The following is a 19,971-nucleotide window of genomic DNA, read 5'->3' as shown; positions in this document are numbered from 1 at the left end:
GTGGGTGTCTCACCCACTGGTTCTGGAGGGGACATCGTGCCCTGTGCTCTTGATCCTGGGGAGTGCAACATGCAGCATCTTGGGAGTGCAGGGTCACAGTCTCTCAGGTGGGTGTCATACCCACAGGATTTGCAGGGTGCAGGCCGCGCAGCAGCCCATGGAGGCAGGACTAAATACTGTCCGCAGGGGGTGACGGCTGCTCAGTATTGGAAATGCTGCTGCTGCAGCCGCTGGTGGGGGGAGGCTTCAGCCCATCCCCTGCAGCCTCGGATGGCTGCCCACCGGTGGTGGAGGTGCTGCTGCTGCTGGTTGGGGGGAGCTCCAGCCCATCCCCTGCAGCCTCGGTTGGCTGGCCATTGATGGTGGTGGTGCTGGTGCTGCTGCTGCTGGTGGGAAGCTCCAGCCCATCCCCTGCAGCCTCAGATGGCTGCACAACCATGGTTGGTGGTGGGGGCTCCATCGGAGTTCCTGCCCCAGGCTCCTTTCTCTTCCTGCTTGCTGGGGCTAGTTCCTTGGTATTCCTGGCGGCAGCTGGGGCAGGCTCCTTGCTCTTTCCAGCAGCAGCTGGGGCAGGCTCCTTGTTCTTCCTGGCAGCAGCTGGGGCAGGCTCCTTGCTCCTCCTGGCAGCAGCTGGGGCAGGCTCCTTACCCTTAAGTCTGCCTGGTGCAGGTTCCTTCACCCTCAGGACATGTGCCCTGGATCCTTTCCCACCATGAGTGGGTGTGGTGACTGCTGGTCCCGTTTACTGGGTGGCAGAGGTGCTTGGCTGGGTTTTTGCCTCCCTGGCATGACGTGCAGGACAGTGCATGGGCTGGATGCTGTTGTGAGGTGGATGGCTATTGGGTGTCTGAGTGCTTGCGTTTGTGTACTTTAGGAGTGGGAGAGGACACAGGGGACGTGTGCATGGCTGTTGTGGAGGTGTCTGCCAGTGAGGTGTGTGTTCTGCTAGGTGTGGTGGTGATGCTGGTAGTGGATGAGGATGTAGTGCATGAAGGTGTGAGTGTAGATGGAACTGGGAGGAAGGTGGTGGAGGAGGAGGAGGAGGCGGACACAGTGGAAATTGTGGATGTTGTTATTTCTGCATCTGGATGGTGTTTGTGTGAGTGCCTGTGGGATGATGTGTAGTGCTTGTTCTTGCCTGTACCACTCTTGTGTGTTCTCTTGCATGCATGCTCACTGCCTATGTGTGTGGGATAGGTTGGGTCTGAGGGGAATGGGATTGGGAAGAGGAAGTTGGAGAGTGAATGGTGGAAACAGGGACAATGGCTGCCATCAGAGAGAAGGCCAGAGCCTGGATTGATCTCTGTTGGGCCACCAAGCCAATGTGAATTCCCTCCAGGAATACATTGGTCTGTTGCATCTGGGCTGCCAGCCCCTGGATGGCATTCACAATGGTTGACTGCCCTACAGAGATGGATCTCAGGAGGTCAATAGCCTCCTCACTCAGGGCAGCAGGGCTAACTGGGGCAACTCGCTGAGGGGCTGCTGGGAGGGCGGTGCTGGTACAGGGGTGGTGGCTGTACCTGTAGCTGGGGTGGTCACAGAGGTGTCCGCCACTACCAGGGAGCTTCCATCTGAGGAGGTATCTGTGTCTGAACTGTCCCCTCCAGTCTCCGCTGTGGTGCTCCCATCGCCCTCCATCCTACTGGTGCCGTCACCGTCGGTGGACTCTGCCTCCTGGGTCCTGTGCGATGCAGCTCCCTCCGTCGCCAGTGCCTCTGCTCCTCTGCGAGATGATGCTAATGCACATAAGGACAGGGTGACAAAACAAAACAAAAAGGGTGGGGGGAGACAAAGGATATGCTGGGTCAATGGCTGCACCAACACCACCTTTGGCGTACACAACACACTCACACACAGGGTACAGGCCTACGCACTATGCATTGCACTTCCAGTGATATTGCTAGTCAACAGGGCATGAGGAGGGGCACACACCGCTAAATCCAGCACACCTGAGACCCACATAGCCTTGACCTGTAGTGGATGCCTACGGGCTAGGTAGCAAGATTATCCCTTCTGGACACTAGCCGCCAGGGGACCTATGCTGCAATGTCAGGGCTGGCCTAGGGGCACTCACTGACACACATCCCCCACCCGGATACCACCCTACCATGCGTAAGTTACAATGATGGGCACTGTACTCACCCCCATGTGGCTGCTGTGATGCCCTCAAGTGCCCATCCAGCTCTGGATAGGCCACCACCAGTATGCGGGCCATCAGTGGGGTCAGGGTTCAATGGGCACCCCTTCCTCGTTGGAAGGCCATCCCCAGCTGGGCCTCCGCTGTGTTTCGTGCCCAGCGTCTCAGGTCCTCCCACCGTTTCCGACAGTGGGTGCTCCGCCTGCCATAGAACCCCAGGGTCAGCACTTTCTTGGTGATGGCATGCCATATACCGTTCTTTTGCAGAGGCAATACACACAGGAAAATAGTATTAGTCAGACAGTCCTGCCTGTTACACTTATGGCCCACCATACCCCTTCACATCACCATTTACACACACATGGCCCAGCAAACAACCTGTATGCTGCCCAGGGGACATCTACCCACCTCCCTTACATGATGCCTTCACACCCCACTCCATGCATTCATGCCACATGCATCGTGCCCACAGTGTACTCACCTGTTGGTCTGGAGGCCCATACAGTAGTCCGTACTGGGGTAGGTACCCATCCACCAGTCTCTCCAACTCTGCCAAAGTGAAGGCAGGGACCCTTTCCCCAGTCACACGGGCCATGGTAGGTTCCAGACACAGAGCACAGCAGCACATGCAGTGTATGTCCTCTCCTGTTGAAGGTCAGGTAGCAAGTGTGGAATATGATAGAAAATGGCGGTCACGTCCATGGCAGTGCATACCGTCACCGCAGGCATACATTACAATTGGCCACTGTACTCCATAGGGCTCAATTATAACCAATGAGGAGTTGCACTGCGGTTCCCGACCGCCTCCAGCAACGGCGCACAATGTCAGCGGAATAACCTTACTTCCACCTGTCCCTCCACACAGGACAGGAGGACGCCATATCAGTGGGGGGGCAGGCCTAGGATAATTACTGTGTTACTGTTTGAATTCGGACATACAGGACAATTTTCACTGACCCTTTACAATTTGACAGCATGCATCATACTGTTGTAGCCCCATTGTTCAGTTTGTGACCGGCTCCTCACTCTTTTGTCCCTTAGATTCCTACCGCTGCGGATGATTAGGAGATGGAGACATATCCCCGTCTACAGACCCCTGGTGGACTTGGCAACAATGGAGGACAGACACATCATCCTCACATAAAGACTTGACAGGGCCACAATCACAGAGCTGTGTGCCCAATTGCAGCCTGACCTGATATCTGATATCCGTCAACCTACTGGGATCCCCCCTCTTGTGCAAGTTTTATCAGTTCTCCATTTCCTCACAACTGGTTCTTTCCAAGCGACAGTGGGCTTGGCAGCAGGAATGTCACAGCCAATGTTCTCAATTGTGCTGGCCAGAGTGTTGTCTGCCCTGATTAAACACATGTGTAGCTACATTGTATTTCCCCAGGTGGAAGATTTTGCCACAGTGAAGGCTGACTTTTATGCAATGGGACATATCTCAAACATAATTGGTGCGATTGATGGAACACATATTGCATTTGTCCCCCCCTCAAAATGAACAGGTGTACAGAAATCAGAAGAGTTTTCACTCAATGAATGTACAGATGGTGTGCTTGGCGGACCAGTACATCTCCCATGTCAATGGTAAGTATCCTGGGTCGGTGCAGGATGCCTTTGTCCTAAGGAATAACAGCATCCCAAATGTGAAGGCCCAACCACAGAGGCACAGGGTGTGGCTAATAGGTGAGCCCTGGTTCCCACTCAGTAGATGTTGGAGTATGGGTATGGTGTGGGCCATATGGGATAGTGTGTGGCTAAATGTTGTCCCTCAATATATGCAGGTGACTCTGGTTACCCCAACCTATCATGGCTACTGACCCCTGTGAGGAATGCCAGGACAAGGGCAGAGGAACGTTATAATGAGGCATATGGGCGAACCAGAAGGATCATAGAAAGAACTTTTGGCCTCCTAAAGGCCAGGTTTCGGTGACTCCATCTGACAGGTGGATCCTTGTGCTACTCACCCAAGAAGGTCTGCCAGATAATAGTGGCATGATGCATATTGTAAAACCTTGCCTTGAGACGCCATGTACCTTTTCTGCAGGAGGAGGAGGCTGGAGATGCCCGTGTGGCAACAGTGGACCCTATGGACAGTGAAGATGAGGAGGCAGAGGATGAGGACAACAGAACAGCAGTGATCAGACAGTACTTCCAATGATACACAGGTACGACAGTGTTACTTCACATTTCATTGTCATTATTTTGGAATTGCTTGGCACTGGCATGTTGTTATTCCCCACTTCTATGCCCACTTACTGTACCCTTTGGCAATTCATTTTACAGATGTTAGTGCCTCACAGTAGCTCCTGGTGTGATCACTGCAGCCAACTACAGGTCTTTCATATGTGCTCATTTACTGTACAGTTGATTTTCAATGTTTTTACATGATTAAACGTATACATAATTAAATAATGTGACATACTCCATATTTCTATTTTTTTCAAGGGTGTTTATTTAAGTGCTAAGATATTGAGGGGCAAGTGTAATGGGATGGGGTGATGATGGAGGAAATTCCAGGGTAGAGTTCCAGTCTGTAGCAGAGGTGCATTGTCCAAGGGGACATAGGAAGGGGAGCAAAGGCAGTTCAAGGTGGACAGCGTGACAGAGTGGGACTCAAGGGTGACAATCAAGAGAGTCTCATATCCTGGTGGGGGTCTTGGCAGTAGTCTCTGGCTTCTGCCTGGATTGCAGGGAACGTTTGCGGGGTGGTTCTCCTTCTGCAGGGGGAGGGGTGCTGGTGGACTGTTGGTCCTGTGACGGGGCCTCCTGGCCACTAGCAGCAGCGGAGGTGGAAGGCAGTTTCGATGTCTTGCTAGTGGCAGGGGCCCGCTGTTGTGAGACTGCCTACCTCATAATATTGGCCATATCTGCCAGCACACCTACTATGGAAATCAGGGTGGTGTTGATGGCCTACAAGTCCTTCCTGATCCCCTGATACTGTTCTTCCTGCAGCCGCCTGTTCTCCTGCACGTTGTCCAGGATCTGGCCCATCGTATCCTGGGAATGTTGATATGCTCCCAGGATCTCGGTGAGTGCCTCCTGGAGAGTCGGTTCCCTGGGCCTGTCCTCCCCAGGCGCACAGCACTCCTCCCAGTTTTCCTGCTGGCCTGTGCCTGTGTCCCCTGAACTGTGTGCCCACTGCCACTGACCGCAGGTCCCTGATCGTTTTGGGTCTGAGGTGTGGCCTGGGGTCCCTGTAGAGATGGACACACTGCTAATTAACGTGTCCTGGGGACAGAGATGTGGGTACGCTGGGTAGGTGCGGTGGTGGTGTTTCCAGATGGGAGAGGCTCTGTTGTTGTCTGTGACTGGGCTTGGGTAACTGACTGTCCAGAGGTCCCTGATGGGCCAGGTTGGTCATCCAGATCCAAGTGACCAGAGTTGCTGTCATCACTGTAGGCCTCTTCGTTGGGGGGGACTGGATATTGCTGGCACCTCCTCCCCGCTGACATTGGCTGGGATACCTGTGGGGATGTAAATGCTGTGTTATTGTTTCTATTAGACTTTTCATCCTTGGCGTGGTCTCCCTTAACTGTTTGCCTCTGTTCCCCAGGTTGTTGATGTGTGCTGGACTCTGATTTTGCTGTTTTTGTTACTCTGGGCACTTTACCACTGCTAACCAGTGTATAAGTGCAAGTGCTCCTTTACAAAATGTGTATGTAACTGGCTTATCCATGAATGGCATATTTGATTTACTAGTAAGTCCCTAGTAAAGTGCACTGGAGGTGCCAGGGCCTGGAAATCAAATGCTACTAGTGGGCCTGCAGCACTGGTTGTGCCACCCACATAAGTGGCTCTGTAATCATGTCTCAGACCTGCCACTGCAGTGTCTGTGTGTGCAGTTTTAACTGTAAAATCGACTTGGCAAGTGTGCCCACTTGCCAGGCCTAAACCTTCCCTTTTCTTACATATAAGGCACCCCTAAGGTAGGCCCTAGGTAGCCCCAAGGGCAGGGTGAAGTGTATGGTTAAGGTAGGACATATAGGGGGTCATTCCGACCCCGGCAGTCCTTGGATGCGGGAGCACCGCCAACAGGCTGGCGGTGCCCCGCAGGGCATTCTGACCGCGGCGGTTTGGCCGCGGTCAGACAAGGAAAACCGGCGGTCTCCCGCCGGTTTTCCGCTGCCCTGGGAATCCCCCATGGCGGCGCAGCTTGCTGCGCCGCCATGGGGGATTCCGACCCCCTCACCGCCATCCTGTTCCTGGCGGCTCCGACCGCCAGGAACAGGATGGCGGTGAGGGGTGTCATGGGGCCCCTGGGGGCCCCACTTTGTATTTCAGTGTCTGCTGTGCAGACACTGAAATACGCGACGGGTGCCACTGCACCCGTCGCACATACCCACTCCGCCGGCTCCATTCGGAGCCGGCTTCCTCGTGGGGAGGGGTTTCCCGCTGGGCTGGCGGGCGGCCCTCTGGCGGTCGCCCGCCAGCCCAGCGGGAAAGCCAGAATGGCCTCCACGGTCTTTCGACCGCGGAGCGGCCATTTGGCGGCTCCCTCCAGGCGGGCGGCTCCCGCTGCCCGCCGGGCTCAGAATGAGCCCCATAGTAATGTCTTTTGTATGTCCTGACAGTGAAATACTGCTAAATTCATTTTTCACTGTTGCAAGGCCTGTCCCTCTCATAGGTTAACATGGGGGCTACCTTTAAATGTGATTAAAGTGTAGATTCCCTTTGGGAACGGATGAACATGTGGAGTTTGGGGTCTCGGAGCTCACAATTTAAAAATACACCTTTTAGTAAAGTTGATTTTAAGATTTGGGGGGTTATTCCAACTTTGGAGGAGGTGGTAATCCGTCCCAAATGTGACGGATTTACCACCAGCCGTATTACGAGTTCCATAGGATATAATGGACTCGTAATACGGCTGGTGGTATATCCGTCACTTTACCGTCACTTTTGGGACGGATTACCACTTCCTCCAAAGTTGGAATAACCCCCTATGTGTTTGAAAATGCCACTTTTAGAAAGTGAGCATTTTCTTGCTTATACCATTTCTGTGACTCTGCCTGTTTGTGGATTCCCTGTTTGGGTCAGTTTGACAGTTGGGCTGGTTGCACCTCACACTAGACAGTGACACAAAGTGAGCTGGGGTGTAGCCTGCATATCCTGATGAGCCATCTGTGCTAGGAGGGAGGGGAGGAGTGGTCATTCACACCTGAAAGGGCTGTGCCTGCCCTCACATAATGCAGTCTCCAACCCCCTGGTGAGTGTCTGGGGCCTGGCCTGGGCAAGGCAGGATTTCACATTCACAAGAGACTTTGCTTTGAAGTAGGCCTACTTCAAAGGAGAAATTGTGTATAAGAAGGGCGCCCACAACCACACACTTTAGAAACACTTCTGGAAACAAAAGGAACCTCTGCCTGGAGAAGAGCTTAAGAGCTGAGGAAGAAGAGCTGCCCTGCCTGTGACTGTGCTTTGTGGAGCTATCCTGCAGTTGCTGCTTCTGCCAGAGTAAGAGGGCAAAGACTGGACTTTGTGTGCCTTCCATCGTGTGAAGAAATCTCCAAGGGCTTGATTTAGAGCTTGCCTCCTGTTGTTTGAAGTCTCAGGGACAGCAAAGACTTCTCTCTGCCAGCACCTGGAGTCTCTGGAGAGACTCCTGTTCTGACAAGTGGTGCCCTATTCAGTCCCTGGGCACTTGAAAGGAAAGCTGGTGAAAATCCAAGGAAATCAACTTCGGGCGACTTCGGACCGACGCCGCTGCTGAATCCGGTGACGCCGCCTGCAAACGACTCCGTGATATTCGCTGGAATGCGACAACCTTCGCAGGCCTAACATCGCTGCAGCCCTGCCGAATTCGGCGAGCCCGTGGAAGTCGCCGCACCATGTCATGACCGATGCCGCTTGAAGTGCGCGGATTCAACGTTTCGCACAGAAGCAGCTATCCCCGACTTCTCGCATCGGCTCATTTTCATTTCTTTACCAAGGCACTGTACCTGGAGGTCTACGCAACTCCGTGTCTGGCACCGCTGGTGTCAGATTGTTGGGAACGACTCTGTCACGACGCCGTGTTAACACTTCATCGAAGCATTTTTTGTTTCTAAGCGCTATTTTTTAGTTTAATCTTTATAAATTCATAACTTGACTTGTGTATGTCGGATTTTTGTTGTTTTGGTCTTGTTTTGTTTAGATAAATATTTCCTATTTTTCTAAACTGGTGTTGTGTCGTTTTGTAGTGTTTTCATTAAGTTACTGTGTGTGTTGGTACAAATACTTCACACCTAGCACTCTGAAGTTAAGCCTACTGCTGTGCCAAGCTACCAAGTGGTTAAGCAGGGGTTGACTGAGGGTGATTCTCTTTTACTCTGACTAGAGTGAGGGTTCTTGCTTGAACAGGGGGTAACCTGACTGTCAACCAAAGACCCCATATCTAACAGTTTCTATGTGTGACATATTGTGCATCAGTGGGTTGCCCTCTTTGGTTGTATTTGCCCTGGCAGCTTTCACTTGTGTAAATTGGCATGTGGTGGGATAGCTGATTCTCTCTAGTGTGCATGCTTTAGTGATAGGTGTCCATACAGGTCTGTGTGTGGTGTCCATGCATTGGTAGAGCATGCAAGGCTTGGCATTGGGATGAGTGAGATGTGATGGTGGGGTTTGTGGGAAGTGGCAGAGTGATGGGAGTGAGGGTGAAGGTGGGGGTATGTGTTGGCATTCAGGTAGGGGGTAGTAGTAGTATAGAGTTGACTTACCAGAGTCCAGTCCTCCTCCTACTCCCGCCAGGCCCTCAGGATGTATGATTGTCCAGACTTGCTCCTCCCATATTGTAAGTTGTGGGGGAGGAGGTGGGGGTCCACCGCCAGTCCTCTGAACAGCGAGTTGGTGTCTTGCTGCAATGGAACATACCTTCCCCCGTAGTTCGTTTCACCTTTTCCTGATGTCATCCCTAGTTCTGGGGTGCTGTCCCATGGCATTGACCCTGTCCACGATTCTCTGCCATAGCTCTATCTTCCTAGCTATCAATATCTGCTGCACCTGTGCTCCAAATACCTGTGGCTCTACCCTGATGATTTCCTCCACCATGCCCTCTAGCTCCTCCTCTGAGTATCTGGGGTGTCTTTGTGGTGCCATGGGCGTTGTGTGAGTTGTTTGGTGAGGGTGTGTAAGGTGATGAGTTGGGGTGTGTGATGTGGGGTGCTTGGGTGGTGTGTAGGTAGTGGGTGGCTCTGGTTTTTTCTGTGGTTGTGGTGTCTGTCTCGTTCCAATGGTTTATAATGGTAAAGGGTTGTGGGTAATGTGGGTGTGTGTTTTATAGTGGTGTGGGTGTGGTGTGTGTATGGGTGTCAGGTGTGTGTTGTTTGAATTGTCCAATGTGGATGTTGTTTTGTTTGAGTGTGTGTATTTGAGCACAGCGGTATGTGCTGCCAATGGTTTACAGTCATTGAATGTCCGCCGTGGTGATTTGTGGGTCCTAATGTGGTGGACGTTGTTTTGTTGGCATAACGATGTGGGTTTTGATAGTGCTAGTTTATCACTGACCTTTGGACTGGCCGATTTGTATCTGTGGCTGAATAGTGACAGATTGGTGTGTGTGTGTCATAATATGGTGAACGGATATCTGCCGCCACCGTGGTATGTTGGCGGCAGTCAGCGTGGAGGTAAGTGGGACCGCCAATGTCATAATGAGGGCCTAAATGTCATAATGAGTTCCCAAACCTGCTTAAACAGGTTACCCATGATCTTGCACAATGGTTATTATATCACCTGCCGTGGCTAAGCCAAGTTGTGGTGCTCAAAGTGACTGCCCTCCTGTGAACTCTCTTTCTTTTTCAGCCCCTACCAGTCGAATCTCCCACTGGTATGATCAAAGCTTTATAACTGGCAATACACTGTTTTGTGAGGAAAGACAGGGGCCAAGGAATGAATTGCGAGCAAAACATTTGGGGGGTGATTCTAACCCTGGCGGTCGGTGATAAAGCGGCGGCCAACCCGCCAACAGGCCGGCGGTCCAAAAAATGGAATTCTGACCCTGGCGGGAACCGCCAACACAGCCCAGCACATTAACACTCCGCCCGCCACGGCGGTACAAACAAACAGCGCGGCGGTCACCGCCAACAGACAGGCAGCAGACAATGTACCGCCCACACTATCACAACTCACCAATCCGCCACCTTTTCCGGGGCGGGAGCACCGCCGATAAAAACACGGCGGAAACAGACTACGAACGGGAAAACGCGCACCTCTACGCACTCCACGAGGAAGGAGGACAGCATGGAACCCGAATTAAACATCCTACCTGCTCTCGTCTACCTGCTCATCTACCACGAGTACGAACGCCGGCGCAGACGACAACGGTGAGTACTGCACCTACGACACAGGGGAGGGGGGAGGACGAAAGGTTACGGCACACACATATGCGACCCCCAGCCCCCCCCCCAAACTATGTACACACCAATGCAGAGCAACAAGTCACAGTGACACCACCCAAACCCCCGTGAAAAAAGCAAGGACATAATTAAATTGTGAATCGAAATTTATGGAAAAAAAAAGCCACTGATAAGTCATGGTCAAATAGCAATAACAATTTTAAAAAATCAATTCAATATTTAGTGCATACGATAAACCGAGGCAATTAGTCCTGCACATCTAACGAAATTCCAAGTGTCCGTGGGCCAAAGTGTATCAACACAAGGGCAAAGCCCACACAGGAGACCTGAGTCCTTTGGAGAGAACACTGCAGGGGCATCTGATGACAAAACTACAGGCACCTCAGGGGGAAGGGAAGGGGGGAGGCACCACAGCCACATGAGTCCACGACGCCAGATCCACGAAGGGGCCACCATGCCCACTGTGCCATCCTGGGGAGTGCAAAGCCACAGTCACTCAAGTCTCTACAGTGGGTGGCTTGCCCACTGTGCCATCCTGGGGAGTGCGAAGCCACAGTCTCTCAAGTCTCTACAGTGGGTGGCTTGCCCACTGTGCCATCCTGGGGAGTGCAAAGCCACAGTCTCTCAAGTCTCTACAGTGGGTGGCTTGCCCACTGTGCCATCCTGGGGAGTGCAAAGCCACAGTCACTCAAGTCTCTACAGTGGGTGGCTTGCCCACTGTGCCATCCTGGGGAGTGCAAAGCCACAGTCCATCAGGTGGACAACAGTCTCCACCGGTCAAGGAGGAGGCATGGTGGGCACAGTGAACCGTGAACAGTAGCTCGAGACAGATCCGGCACTGTCATTGTGCCAGTGGTGCTTGAGACGGCGGGGCCCAGCGGAGCGGTGCTTGAGATGGCGGGGCCCAGCGGAGCGGTGCTTGACAGGAAGGGCCCAGCGGAGCGGTGCTTGACAGGAAGGGCCCAGCGGAGCGGTGCTTGAGACGGCGGGGCCCAGCGGAGCGGTGCTTGAGACGGCGGGGCCCTGTTCAGTGGTGCTCTTCTGCACGGCGGGCCCTGTTCAGCGGTGCTCTTCTGCACGGCGGGGCCCGGTTCAGCGGTGCTCTTCTGCAAGGCGGGGCCCTGTTCAGCGGAGCTCATCTGCAGGGCGGGGCCCTGTTCAGCGGTGCTCTTCTGCGCGGCGGGGCCCTGTTCAGCGGTGCTCCTCTGCGCGGCGGGGCCCTGTTCAGCGGTGCTCTTCTGCACGGCGGGGCCCTGTTCAGCGGTGCTCTTCTGCACGGCGGGGCCCTGTTCAGCGGTGCTCTTCTGCACGGCGGGGCCCGGTTCAGCGGTGCTCTTCTGCGCGGCGGGGCCCTGTTCAGCGGTGCTCTTCTGCACGGCGGGGCCCGGTTCAGCGGTGCTCTTCTGCACGGCGGGGCCCGGTTCAGCGGTGCTCTTCTGTGCGGCGGGGCCCTGTTCAGCGGTGCTTTTCGAGTAATTCAAGGGAGCCAGACCTGGCCTGGACTCCCTGCTCAGTTGCCCTCCGACCGTGCAGTCGCAGGACCCTTCGGTGACGGAGTGCTGGGCCCTTTGGTGTCCTTCCTTACAGCCGGGATGGGGCTTGTGGGGCCCTCCTGCTCCGCGCTCCTGCTGGCTGACTTCTCCTCCCTGCTGCCCTTTCGCTCCTTAGAAGAGGCTCTCTGGCCCTTGCCTCCCCTGGATGTTTTGGCAGGTGAAGTGGCCGAACTCTGGTCCTTGGGGGCAGACGTGTCAGTCCTCTCACGGCGGCTCTTGAGTTTCCGGGTCCTCTTGCCTGGGGGGGGGCTGGCTGTCCCCTTGCTGCTGATAGAAGTGTCACTGCTGCCAAAGGGTGGACTCCAGAACCCATGCACCACAGTGACACTCGAAGCTGGGCTGGTGGTGGCTGAGGTGCTCTTGGGACTCTTAGCAGATGGAGGGGGTGGGTCAGGGAAGGGAAAGAGGTTAAGATTGGAGAGGTAAACTTTTTTAGGACCAAGGTAAAGGGTGGGAGTAGTGGTGATGGGAGTGGAGGAAGAGGATGTGGTTGTAGGAGAGTCAGGTGTGCTATCTTTGGGTGCAGGTGATTGTGACGTAGGCTGTTGTGAGGTGGATGGCTGTTGGGTGGGTGGCTGCCTGCGTTTGTGTGTCTTGGAAGAGGGGGTGACAGACACAGTGGGAGAGGACACAGGGGACGTGTAAATGGCAGTGGGGGTGGTGACTGCACGTGTGCGGACTGTACTGGAGGGTGTGCTGGTGATGGAAGCACTGGCTGATGGTGGTGTGCATGCAGGTGTGAGTGTAGACATCACAGGGAGGGAGGAGGGAGACGAGGAGGAGGGGGACACAGAGGTGGTAGTGACTGTTGGCATGTCTGCATCTGGATGTTGCTTGGATGAGTGTTTGTGGGATCTGTGGTGCTTGTGTCTGGATGAGCTGACCTTGGGTGTTGACGTGTGTGCAGGCTGGTCTGATGGTGTGGATGGGATAGGCAGAGGAACAGGAGACAGAGACAGGCTGGAGGCAGTTAGAAGAGGGAGGCTGGAAACAGGGACAATGGCTGCTGTCAGTGCTGAGGCCAGAGCATTGAACGATCGTTGATGGGCAGCCTGACCCGAATGAATGCCCTCCAGGTAGGCATTGCTCCGATGCACCTCCCTTTCTACCCCCTGGATGGCATTCAAAAGGGTAGTCTGCCCAACAATGATGGTCTGAAGGAGGTCAATGACCTCCTCACTGAGGGCAGCAGGGGTGACAGGGGCAGGGCCTGAGGTGCCTGGGGCGAAGGAGATGCCTGCCTTCTTGGGAGAGCGGGCACGGAGCGTAGGCTGAGGGGCTGCTGGGAGGGCGGGGCTGGTGCGCTGGGTGGCGGCTGTACCTGTAGAGGCGGGGGGCCCGGATGTTGCCGCCACCGCTAGGGAGCTCCCATCCGAGGACGTGTCGGTGTCGCTGGTGTCACCACCGGTCCCCGTTGTGGTGCTCCCCTCGCCCTCCGGATCACTGGTGCCCTCGGTGTCTGTACCACGGCCCACCGGGGCCTTGTGACTTGCAGCTCCCTTGTGCTCCGATGCCAAATCTCCTCGGCCTGATGATGCTAATGCACACATGCACAAGATGATCAAGAAAAAGGGTGGGGGGAGAAATAATAAAACAGGTTGAGTGCATGCAATGTCAACACCGTTGGCGGAGAGGACAGACACAGGAGCCTCATGCACTACGCTGCGCAATCGGGGTATACTACTCAGTACTTGTGACCAGGCCTACAGGTCTATGCACAACAAATACACACATGGATGATGCAGGGCCATGGATAGCTGTACTTGGCACCCTACAGAGGTGGGGGGCGGGGGCACAGGGCCATGCCTAAAGGAGAGGACTACACTACAGAAAACTTCTAGACCGAGGTCACAGCAGCACTTGCAGTATAGGTCCTCTCCTGTGGATGATCAGGTCTCGAGTGATTAAGCAGATAGAAAATGGCGGTCACGCCCGCGGTCGTGCGTACCGCGGCGGTGCGTACTGCGACCGCCGGCGCACCTCGTCATTGGCTCCAGAAACCCATAGGCTTCAATGTTAACCAATGCGGCTTCGTATAGCGGTCTTCGACCGCCTACCGCCACGGTGTGCCACGCCAGCGCATTGACCTCACATCCCATTGTCCCACTTCACAGGTCAGGCAGCCGCCATTTCAAGGGCCCACATGGCATAATTTGTACTGCGTCACACAGGCCTAGGCCTTGCATTGCCACACATACACGCCTTTCAATACATAGATAATCGTGTGCTATGCATGCTGTGGTGAAGGTACCTGTGATTTGCTTGACTCTGTGCTCCATGTTGTCCTTCCAAGGCACCGTCCGCTGGGACTTGCGAGGAGAAGGATGAATCCTCGCGTGTACCGACCGCTGGTGGACCTGTCGACAATGGAAGAACGCCATATCATACTACGATACCGACTTGACCGAGCCACTATACATGAACTGTGTGCCCAGCTGGAGCCAGCCCTGATGTCCCCCATCCGCCAACCCACAGGAATTCCCCCTCTAGTGCAGGTTCTGTCAGTCCTCCATTTTTTGGCAAGTGGCTCATTCCAGACAACAGTGGCCATGTCATCTGGAATGTCTCAGCCTATGTTTTCAAAAATGTTGTCTAGAGTGTTGTCTGCCCTGACGAAACACATGCGGAGCTACATTGTATTCCCCGAGGAGGTTGATTTGGCCACTGTGAAGGGTGATTTTTATGCCCTTGGACATATTCCCAACATAATTGGTGCCATTGATGGGACCCATGTGGCTTTAGTACCCCCAAAAGACGATGAGCAGGTGTACAGAAACAGGAAAAGTTACCATTCTATGAATGTCCAGGTGGTCTGTTTGGCTGACCAGTACATCTCCCATGTAAATGCCAAGTTCCCTGGGTCAGTGCATGACGCGTATGTGATGCGTAATAGCAGCATCCCTTATGTGATGGAACAGCTACTGAGACAACGTGTGTGGCTAATTGGTGACTCTGGTTACCCCAACCTGCCTTGGCTATTGACCCCAGTGAGGAATCCCCGGACCAGGGCAGAGGAACGGTACAATGAGGCCCATGGGCGAACTAGGAGGATCATAGAAAGAACCTTTGGCCTCCTGAAGGCCAGGTTTAGGTGCCTGCATATGACAGGGGGATCCCTGATGTACTCACCAAAGAAGGTGTGCCAGATCATCGTGGCCTGCTGTATGCTTCACAATCTGGCATTGCGGCGTCAGGTGCCTTTCCTGCAGGAGGATGGTCCAGATGGTGGTGTTGTGGCAGCTGTGGAGCCTGCGGAGAGTGAAGAGGAGGAAGACGAAGAGGACGACACAGACAACAGGGACAGAGTTATCCAACAGTATTTTCAGTAGCACACAGGTAAGAATCACCCACGCCATTTAACATTTACTGAAAGCCCCCTGCATCTTTACTTTGTGTATTCCCCCCCAGTTCTTTTAAACTGATGTTTGATTTTCCCTTCCCTTTTCAGTGCTGTATGACCCACTGCGTGACTTCTGCTTGGTTAGCCCATGGACTAATGCTTATTGACATCGGTATGTTGTCATCACAAAATTAACTGAACATTATTGATCAGTAATGTGTTATACATTTGTAAATAATACAGACTGACTCCTGAATGATTTCAGTGCAATGAGTGATTTATTTTTAGTGCTAGATATTGGTACATGATATTAAAACGGTGATGGGTGAGGGTGGAGTTATGTCCATGGCAGAGTCCAGTTCTCAGTTTCACAGGTGCATTTTCCATATGCCTGTGGAAGGATGGAGCAGGGGCAGTTCAAGGTTGGACAGGGTGACAATGTGGGACAGTGGGATGACATCAGGGGGTATCTTATGCTGGTGGGGGTCTTGGCATCCTACTCTGTCTTCCTGTGAGATCTCAGGTTCCTCTTGCGGGGTGGTTGTTCTTCAGCAGGAGGTGGGGTTCTGGTGGCCCATCGTTCTGTGGGGGCCTCCTGACCACTAGCGCCGGCAGAGGTGGTAGGCTGTTCCTGGTCCTGGCTAGTGACAGGGGCCCTTTGTGGTGCCACATGGTCCCGCAATGTGGTTTCTATCCGGTTGAGGGCCTGGACTATGGTCCCCATAGCGGTAGCGATGTTCCTGAGTTCATTGCTGAACCCCATGTACCGTTCCTCCTGCTGTGCCTGGATCTCTGTGAACCTGGCCAGTACCGTCGCCATCGTCTCCTGGGAGTGATTGTATGCTCCCATGATGGTGGTGAGGGCCTCTTGGAGAGTCGGTTCCCTGGGCCTGTCCTTCCCCCCTGTCGCACAGCAGCCTTCCCAGTTCCCCTGTTTCCCCGGGCCTCTGTCCCCTGGACGGTGTGCCCACTACCACTGCCCCAGGTCCCTGTTGTTGTTGGGGTGTTGGGTCAGCCTGGGTGCCCTGTAGTGGCGGACACACCGCTGCTTGACGCGTCCTGGAGACAGAGGCATGGGCCCGCTGGGTGGGAGCTGTGCTGGTGTTCCCAGAGGGGGTTGGGTCTGCTGTGGCCTGTGTCTGTGTGTGGGGAACCGACTGTCCAGAGGTCCCCGATGGTCCGGGCTGGTCATCAGGTTCTAGTTCGACAGAGCTGCTGTCCTCACTGGGGGCCTGTTCTGGGGGTGGGATGGACAAATCTGGACCCTCCGTGGCGGTGTGTTGGCGTTCGGGCCCTGCAGGGGTAAAAGAGTATGGTTATTGTTTCTGTGTGTGCCATGGCGTGCATTTTTAGTGCCCTTGTCCCCCAGTGCTGGCATTCCCTTGTGGGAGGTGTTGTGAGGGTGGTGGGGGGGGGTGTATGGGTATGTGCAATGGTCATGCTTTGGTGGTGGCTGTCTATGGTTTGTGTTGGCATTCAGGGGTTGGTGTTGTTTAGGGTGGGTTGTGCTGGTGAGACATTGGCAGGGAGGTTGTGTGCTGGGGGGTTGAGATTGGGGGTGAGGGGGGGGGGGGGTTGGCATGCTGGTGGTTGGGGGGGGTGAAGTAGTTGAGATTCGACTTACCAGAGTCCATTCCTCTGTGTACTCCAGCGAGGCCATCAGGATGCAGGATGTTTACTACCTCTTGCTCCCATGCTGTGAATTGGGGTGGAGTGGGTGGGGGTCCGCCGCCAGTCTTCTGCACAGCGATGTTGTGTCGCGACACCATCGAACGCACCTTCCCCCGTAGGTCGTTCCATCGCTTTCGGATATCTTCCCGATTTCTGGGATGCTGTCCCACAGCGTTGACCCTGTCTACGATCCTTTGCCATAGCTCAGCCTTCCTTGCTATAGTGGTGTGCTGCACCTGTGTGCCGAAGAGCTGGGGCTCAACCCTTATAATTTCCTCCACCATGACCCTGAGTTCTTGGTCCGAGAACCTGGGGTGTCTTTGGGGTGCCATGGGGTGGTGTGGATGAGGTGTGGGGTGGTGTTTGTGGTGATGTGCGTGGTGATGTGTGGTGATGTGTGCGTAGATGTGGTGTGGGTGATGAAGTTGGGTTCCTGTGTGTGTTGGGGTTTTCGATTGCTGTGCTCGCTCTCTCTATCTCTATCTCTATCGCCTTCTCTCCGATTTCCAACTAGTGGGGGTTTGTGGGTGATGTGGGTGTGTGTTTTATAGTTGATTGGATGTGTGGGAGTATTGTTTGTATGTGTCTCAGGTGTGTGTATTTCAAATTGTCCAATGTGGCTGTGTTTTGGAGCTGTGTGTGTATTTTGAGCGCAGCGGTGTGTACTGCCAATGGAATACCGCGGTTGAAAGACCGCCGCGTGGATTCGTGGGTCAGAATGGCATGGGCGTGTTTGTGTTGGCGTGACGGTGGAGGTTTGGTCATCTCCAGTTTTCCGCGGCCCGCTGATGAGGCGGCCTTCCTTGGATGTCGGGTTTTTGCCGGTTTCACAGTTGGTGGTCAGAATGACCGTGGCGGTTTACCGCGGCCGCGGCGGTAGAATGGCGGACTTCTGACCGGCGGTAAGGGCCTTTTACCGCCGAGGTCAGAATGACCCCCTTGGCCTCTTGCAGAGGGGGGATAGGTATCCCAAACCACTTAGTTTACTACCAAGTCGCTCAACTCCACTACATAGTAGAATGGTCCAAGGCCAAATCTGAGAAAAACTGTCTCTTCATGGACTGTACAGTTGCAGGCACACACTTGTGGAAAATTCCATTCCTCAAGAGATTGTAAAGTACTTGGGGCTTGTACTCTTCCCCAGTCACCAAGTCAGTGCTGATAGCATGGGTTAGTGCTTAAAGGCTTGACATAATTTCCCTATCCTTTGACACACATAATAGGTAATATGGATTTCACACCGGGACTTGATCACACCACTTTCCAACCATGGCAATCGAGTGGATGTTGATCTATAGGCCACCTTTATGGGGTAGCGGGCGTTCTCCCCTTCCATCAGTTACAAGAGGATTTTGTGCTTCCAGAGGCGGAGCAGCTCCACTACCTACAGGTCTGGCACTGGCTTTCTCACCCTAGTATGTGAGCCAGAGCCCAACGACTGCTAACAACCTTTAAGACGTGGCCACAGATAAGCACATGATTACAAAACTCTATGGCATCTTAAGCCAAGCCTGTCCACTGCCTAAATCCCAGGGCAGAGATGCTGGGAGCTCAAGCTCGGTAGACAAGTAACACCCAAGGAATGGGATGAGGTACAACATAGAGCACGTCACACTGCACGCAATACCTCTAGTACCAAGACAGCCACTAAGGTGATCACCTACTGGTACCATAGGCCTCCCTGCTTAAAGAAAAGTAACCCTGTGCTTAGCGTGTCCAGTTGGTGACAATGCAGGTCAACTGGCACATTACTTCACATATCATGGGACTGCCCCAAAATCACGCATTTCTGGGGACCCGGTCCTTAACGACATAGATGAGCAAAATGGCATACACCTGTCTAGATTTCCCACTTATTCGATCCTGGGGCTGCTCAACGTGCTCACCTTTCTGATCAAATCCCGCAGAGGTTGACACATTGGCTTAGCACTAGGGGCAGCCTATCAATGCGTTCATGCACACTGGGGTACTCTCACAATTCCTACATATGTGGGCTGGCTCTATCGACTATGGCATATTTTGGGTATGGAAAAGCGTTCCCTAGTATTGACTTCCCAAGAGGACTCCTATAGAGAACTATGATGACCATGCATAACTCTATTTTCCAAAGAATTTTAAGAACTGACATGTCCTAAATACTTGAGATTACTTTGTCTTCCCAATACTGTCCCACCTATATCGTCAGGTATCAATGCAGAGGCAGATCATTGGCAAGACAGCTAAAATCCAGGCATAAGACAAGGGCTAATGAGTAGCCCCGGGGTGTTGTAATTTATTTTATACATTTCTCTGCCCTTGTCATGCGCATTACTACGCTTATTATCTGTTGGCTGATCGTTCTCAATAATAAAAAACAGATTTGAACCATAAATATATTCCCTTTGGTCTGAAGAATGCCCCTGGCACCTTCCAGAGGCTGGTGAACTGGGTACTTTCTGGGTTGGGGACCATTAGCGCAGCATGTCTTGATGAAATAGTCTTTACCTCCATCTGACTGGACAACCTAGTCCACCTCAGAGACGTGCTTCAGGCCCTGCAACAGCTAGGCCTGACTGTCAAGGCCAGCAAGTACCAGATAGGGCAGGGATCTCTGGTGTAGGCCACCTAGTTGATGGATGACATGTATAGTCTCTCTCACCCATGATCCAAATCATTAAGGCTTGGGAGTCTTCTAAAACACTGACTTCGGTCAGAGCCTTCCTGAGCCTGACTGGATACTACAGGAGTTTTGTAAAGGGATATGGCACCATTGTAATATCACTGACAGAACGCACCTCAAAGAAACAGCCCAAGAAATACACTTAGACCAAAGTGTTTCAGAAGGCCTTTGACACACTGAAAGAAGCAATGTGGACAGCACTTGTACTCACGTAATCTGAATTCAGCTTGGTTAACAAACCTAATTGGCACTTTTGCCCTACAAATAACCCC

This window comes from Pleurodeles waltl, chromosome 3_1, assembly GCF_031143425.1.
Source record: "Pleurodeles waltl isolate 20211129_DDA chromosome 3_1, aPleWal1.hap1.20221129, whole genome shotgun sequence".
NCBI lineage: Eukaryota > Metazoa > Chordata > Amphibia > Caudata > Salamandridae > Pleurodeles > Pleurodeles waltl.
The sequence above is the reverse complement of the archived record's forward strand: the minus strand, read 5'-3'. Positions refer to the sequence as shown.